This window comes from Hippopotamus amphibius, unplaced genomic scaffold (genome assembly GCF_030028045.1).
Source record: "Hippopotamus amphibius kiboko isolate mHipAmp2 unplaced genomic scaffold, mHipAmp2.hap2 scaffold_425, whole genome shotgun sequence".
NCBI lineage: Eukaryota > Metazoa > Chordata > Mammalia > Artiodactyla > Hippopotamidae > Hippopotamus > Hippopotamus amphibius.
Genome location: NW_026648535.1, coordinates 39,651 through 45,650, shown reverse-complemented (window position 1 = coordinate 45,650; position 6,000 = coordinate 39,651). Strand labels below are relative to the sequence as shown.

Genomic DNA, 6,000 nt, shown 5'->3' with positions numbered 1-6,000 from the left:
CCAGACAATGAGGCCTTTATGTCCCACACAGTGGACATTCACAGGAGCTGGAGGGAGCTCTCTTGGTAGGCAGTGGCTCCCGTAGAGGAAGGCCAGCCCAAGAGATGCCACAGGCCTGTATCTGTATGCAGAACCCATGAAAGGGCCTGTCTGAGAAAACTGGCCTATCTGAGGGCCCATGATCCCTCACAGAGACCTGGGAAACCCCATTCCAGCAAGGGACCAGCCCTTCAGCTCTCACAAGAGCCAAGAGCATCTAGCTGCCAAGTCCCTGATGAAGGGTCCTTGTTGCCTCTCACCACCTCCAGGCCTGGCCCCACATCCTCCCAACCAACACTTCTTGGAAGTCACTCAAGCACACCCCACAACTGACCATAAGCTCAGTCCATCCTCGTGCTCTGCCTCGACATGCACAGAGATCTGCGTGGTTGCTCCCCAGGGCAACACGTCATGAAATGGTGCCTCCATGGTCAGTCTTACTACACTTCAGGTCAATCGAGTTGAATTTCAAGGCCCGCATTCCGATCTGGTGGATGGGGAGCCATGTCAAGCATTCCTCCTTGGGGACCACAGAGATTCCCAAACAGGGCCAATTTCTTCTGTGGCAGCATTCCCTACTGTGGCCCGTGCAAGGCCACCAAACAACAGCCATGCAGCTACGCCCTCCTCAGCCCACATCCCGGGACCACCCCTCCCCTTCAGGTCAACAGGGCCTCACGATGGACATGATAACGGGATGCCCAAGGGCTCTGCAAAGCCTTCATGGGGGAATGGACACCCAGAAGCCTTTTCTCCTCTGGAGGGGGCTCTCTGACAAACCAGTGGCTTCCGGAGAGGACGACCAACCCAGGAGAAGCTATGGTCCTGTGTATGCATGCAGACCCCATCAGAGGCCCCATTCGGATCAAGTGGCTCCAACAAAGCACCATGATCCCTCACAGAGTCCTGGCACAACCCCATTGAAGACCACGGCATGGCTTCCAGCCCTTGAAATAACCAGCAGCATCCTGCCTCCAAGCACCTGAGGATGGGCTCCTGCCTGCCTCTCACCATCTCTAGGCAGGGGGCATGAGCCTTCCCTACTGACAGGTTTTGGGAAGCCATAAAGCACACACCACAAGGGACCATTCCCTCAGTGGGTGATCATACTCTAGCGCTAGGTGCACAGAGGTCTCTAGAGATGTTCCGCCTGGGGCCAAGGAAGAAAACACTGCCTCGATGTGCTCTCTGACTAGAATACAGCTCTAATGAAGGCATGTGAGTGCACCAGATGTGAGCCCATAAATATGGGGCAGCAGCAGACATTCCTCCTTGGTAGGCAGGAGGTTGCCAAAAGACTACCCTGTACTGCCTGCTGTGAGGGCGGCCAGCCCATAGTTCAAAATTCTCTGGGGCCTATCAGTAGCAACCAAAAGAGCCACTCACTGCGGAACATTCTGGCTGTGGTGAGTCCATTCCAAGGCTTGGCCTGAAACACAAAATTCAAAGCAGAAAGGCTTAAGGAAAGACTCCACCCATGGCTTCAGAACATGTGGGCCCTGGCACTATGGAGCAGGATAGAAAACCAAAGGTGGCAACACATCTTGGATATGTGGAAGCCATCTACACTGGGAGGAGTCTCAAGGGATTTCCTCGAGCGAGAGGCTGCTCCAACACCCACACCCAAACCCACACACACACCCACACCCAGGGCTCTGCAATGGACCAACAATGCAGGCCATCCTGCCCCTGGATCCCTCTGTTAGGCCTCAGCGTAATCCTATTGAGCATGATTTTTTGGTCATCAGCTCTCTTCAGGACCATATGAGTTCTCATCATCGACCCAACTGAGGCCCTCCTCACTCACCTGCGCCCTGCCACATGTGAAGGCTTACCTCAGATGCTTCCTGGAAAGAAGGATGCCTGAAGGGATGTGCCATTCTGTCGAATCCACGTGCTGGGCCAAGGCTCATGGTGATTGCCCTAGGGAACATAGGCCAAACACAGATCTTCATTTCTCTGGGGACGATGGCTGCCAAGAGGTGAGAAGGACAGCTGTGAGAACTCCAACTCCATGCTAGATGCATTGGGGCACGTGTGTGCCACACGCTCATGCATCGAATGATGCTACAAGAAATACCTGCAGCAATACATCCAGGAACATAGGGCCCAAATGTACCTCCACGCAGAGACAGGAACACATAGCTGAAACGCATACAAACAGCTCCCTACATAGCTTCCTTCCTGCCTCCCTTCCTCCAGAATGCTCTAGCTCCCTCCCCTTTGACCCTCGTCCTTGGCTCACTCCCTCCATCCATCCATACTTACAAAGATGAAGGCATGAGTGGACAGGTGGATCAATGCCATCTTATGTACCTTAATACTGTGTCAGGGGCAGATGAAATAACCAGTACGTATATGTCTCCCCAGGGAAGGACTAGCCTCATGGATCCTCCAGGCAGCACAAGGCCTGGCACCAGGTCTGCTTGGTGGGGAAAACACTGGGGGTGTTTCTGGGGGGAATGGAGACATTCCTCTGGGCCCGACCCTGGTGTGGGCAAGCGTGTGCTGGCCGATGTCACACTCGGCTTGTCCATGTGCACAACACCCAGACAATGAGGCCTTTATGTCCCACACAGTGGACATTCACAGGAGCTGGAGGGAGCTCTCTTGGTAGGCAGTGGCTCCCGTAGAGGAAGGCCAGCCCAAGAGATGCCACAGGCCTGTATCTGTATGCAGAACCCATGAAAGGGCCTGTCTGAGTAAACTGGCCTATCTGAGGGCCCATGATCCCTCACAGAGACCTGGGAAACCCCATTCCAGCAAGGGACCAGCCCTTCAGCTCTCACAAGAGCCAAGAGCATCTAGCTGCCAAGTCCCTGATGAAGGGTCCTTGTTGCCTCTCACCACCTCCAGGCCTGGCCCCACATCCTCCCAACCAACACTTCTTGGAAGTCACTCAAGCACACCCCACAACTGACCATAAGCTCAGTCCATCCTCGTGCTCTGCCTCGACATGCACAGAGATCTGCGTGGTTGCTCCCCAGGGCAACACGTCATGAAATGGTGCCTCCATGGTCAGTCTTACTACACTTCAGGTCAATCGAGTTGAATTTCAAGGCCTGCATTCCGATCTGGTGGATGGGGAGCCATGTCAAGCATTCCTCCTTGGGGACCACAGAGATTCCCAAACAGGGCCAATTTCTTCTGTGGCAGCATTCCCTACTGTGGCCCGTGCAAGGCCACCAAACAACAGCCATGCAGCTACGCCCTCCTCAGCCCACATCCCGGGACCACCCCTCCCCTTCAGGTCAACAGGGCCTCACGATGGACATGATAACGGGATGCCCAAGGGCTCTGCAAAGCCTTCATGGGGGAATGGACACCCAGAAGCCTTTTCTCCTCTGGAGGGGGCTCTCTGACAAACCAGTGGCTTCCGGAGAGGACGACCAACCCAGGAGAAGCTATGGTCCTGTGTATGCATGCAGACCCCATCAGAGGCCCCATTCGGATCAAGTGGCTCCAACAAAGCACCATGATCCCTCACAGAGTCCTGGCACAACCCCATTGAAGACCACGGCATGGCTTCCAGCCCTTGAAATAACCAGCAGCATCCTGCCTCCAAGCACCTGAGGATGGGCTCCTGCCTGCCTCTCACCATCTCTAGGCAGGGGGCATGAGCCTTCCCTACTGACAGGTTTTGGGAAGCCATAAAGCACACACCACAAGGGACCATTCCCTCAGTGGGTGATCATACTCTGGCGCTAGGTGCACAGAGGTCTCTAGAGATGTTCTGCCTGGGGCCAAGGAAGAAAACACTGCCTCGATGTGCTCTCTGACTAGAATACAGCTCTAATGAAGGCATGTGAGTGCACCAGATGTGAGCCCATAAATTTGGGGCAGCAGCAGACATTCCTCCTTGGTAGGCAGGAGGTTGCCAAAAGACTACCCTGTACTGCCTGCTGTGAGGGCGGCCAGCCCATAGTTCAAAATTCTCTGGGGCCTATCAGTAGCAACCAAAAGAGCCACTCACTGCGGAACATTCTGGCTGTGGTGAGTCCATTCCAAGGCTTGGCCTGAAACACAAAATTCAAAGCAGAAAGGCTTAAGGAAAGACTCCACCCATGGCTTCAGAACATGTGGGCCCTGGCACTATGGAGCAGGATAGAAAACCAAAGGTGGCAACACATCTTGGATATGTGGAAGCCATCTACACTGGGAGGAGTCTCAAGGGATTTCCTCGAGCGAGAGGCTGCTCCAACACCCACACCCAAACCCACACACACACCCACACCCAGGGCTCTGCAATGGACCAAAAATGCAGGCCATCCTGCCCCTGGATCCCTCTGTTAGGCCTCAGCGTAATCCTATTGAGCATGATTTTTTGGTCATCAGCTCTCTTCAGGACCATATGAGTTCTCATCATCGACCCAACTGAGGCCCTCCTCACTCACCTGTGCCCTGCCACATGTGAAGGCTTACCTCAGATGCTTCCTGGAAAGAAGGATGCCTGAAGGGATGTGCCATTCTGTCGAATCCACGTGCTGGGCCAAGGCTCATGGTGATTGCCCTAGGGAACATAGGCCAAACACAGATCTTCATTTCTCTGGGGACGATGGCTGCCAAGAGGTGAGAAGGACAGCTGTGAGAACTCCAACTCCATGCTAGATGCATTGGGGCACGTGTGTGCCACACGCTCATGCATCGAATGATGCTACAAGAAATACCTGCAGCAATACATCCAGGAACATAGGGCCCAAATGTACCTCCACGCAGAGACAGGAACACATAGCTGAAACGCATACAAACAGCTCCCTACATAGCTTCCTTCCTGCCTCCCTTCCTCCAGAATGCTCTAGCTCCCTCCCCTTTGACCCTCGTCCTTGGCTCACTCCCTCCATCCATCCATACTTACAAAGATGAAGGCATGAGTGGACAGGTGGATCAATGCCATCTTATGTACCTTAATACTGTGTCAGGGGCAGATGAAATAACCAGTACGTATATGTCTCCCCAGGGAAGGACTAGCCTCATGGATCCTCCAGGCAGCACAAGGCCTGGCACCAGGTCTGCTTGGTGGGGAAAACACTGGGGGTGTTTCTGGGGGGAATGGAGACATTCCTCTGGGCCTGACCCTGGTGTGGGCAAGCGTGTGCTGGCCGATGTCACACTCGGCTTGTCCATGTGCACAACACCCAGACAATGAGGCCTTTATGTCCCACACAGTGGACATTCACAGGAGCTGGAGGGAGCTCTCTTGGTAGGCAGTGGCTCCCGTAGAGGAAGGCCAGCCCAAGAGATGCCACAGGCCTGTATCTGTATGCAGAACCCATGAAAGGGCCTGTCTGAGAAAACTGGCCTATCTGAGGGCCCATGATCCCTCACAGAGACCTGGGAAACCCCATTCCAGCAAGGGACCAGCCCTTCAGCTCTCACAAGAGCCAAGAGCATCTAGCTGCCAAGTCCCTGATGAAGGGTCCTTGTTGCCTCTCACCACCTCCAGGCCTGGCCCCACATCCTCCCAACCAACACTTCTTGGAAGTCACTCAAGCACACCCCACAACTGACCATAAGCTCAGTCCATCCTCGTGCTCTGCCTCGACATGCACAGAGATCTGCGTGGTTGCTCCCCAGGGCAACACGTCATGAAATGGTGCCTCCATGGTCAGTCTTACTACACTTCAGGTCAATCGAGTTGAATTTCAAGGCCTGCATTCCGATCTGGTGGATGGGGAGCCATGTCAAGCATTCCTCCTTGGGGACCACAGAGATTCCCAAACAGGGCCAATTTCTTCTGTGGCAGCATTCCCTACTGTGGCCCGTGCAAGGCCACCAAACAACAGCCATGCAGCTACGCCCTCCTCAGCCCACATCCCGGGACCACCCCTCCCCTTCAGGTCAACAGGGCCTCACGATGGACATGATAATGGGATGCCCAAGGGCTCTGCAAAGCCTTCATGGGGGAATGGACACCCAGAAGCCTTTTCTCCTCTGGAGGGGGCTCTCTGACAAACCAGTGGC

General features: G+C 54.6%; 2 non-coding genes across 2 annotated transcripts; both read right to left on the bottom strand.

Annotated features, from left to right (window-relative positions):
* Positions 1-1,743: 1,743 nt before the first annotated feature.
* On the bottom strand, positions 1,744-1,824 carry LOC130843521 (small nucleolar RNA SNORD115). Its single transcript, XR_009051019.1, has one exon. It is a non-coding gene; the product is annotated as a small nucleolar RNA SNORD115 (small nucleolar RNA).
* Positions 1,825-4,330: 2,506 nt separating this feature from the next.
* LOC130843519 (small nucleolar RNA SNORD115) lies at positions 4,331-4,411 on the bottom strand. The gene has a single exon (XR_009051017.1). It is a non-coding gene; the product is annotated as a small nucleolar RNA SNORD115 (small nucleolar RNA).
* Positions 4,412-6,000: the final 1,589 nt, after the last annotated feature.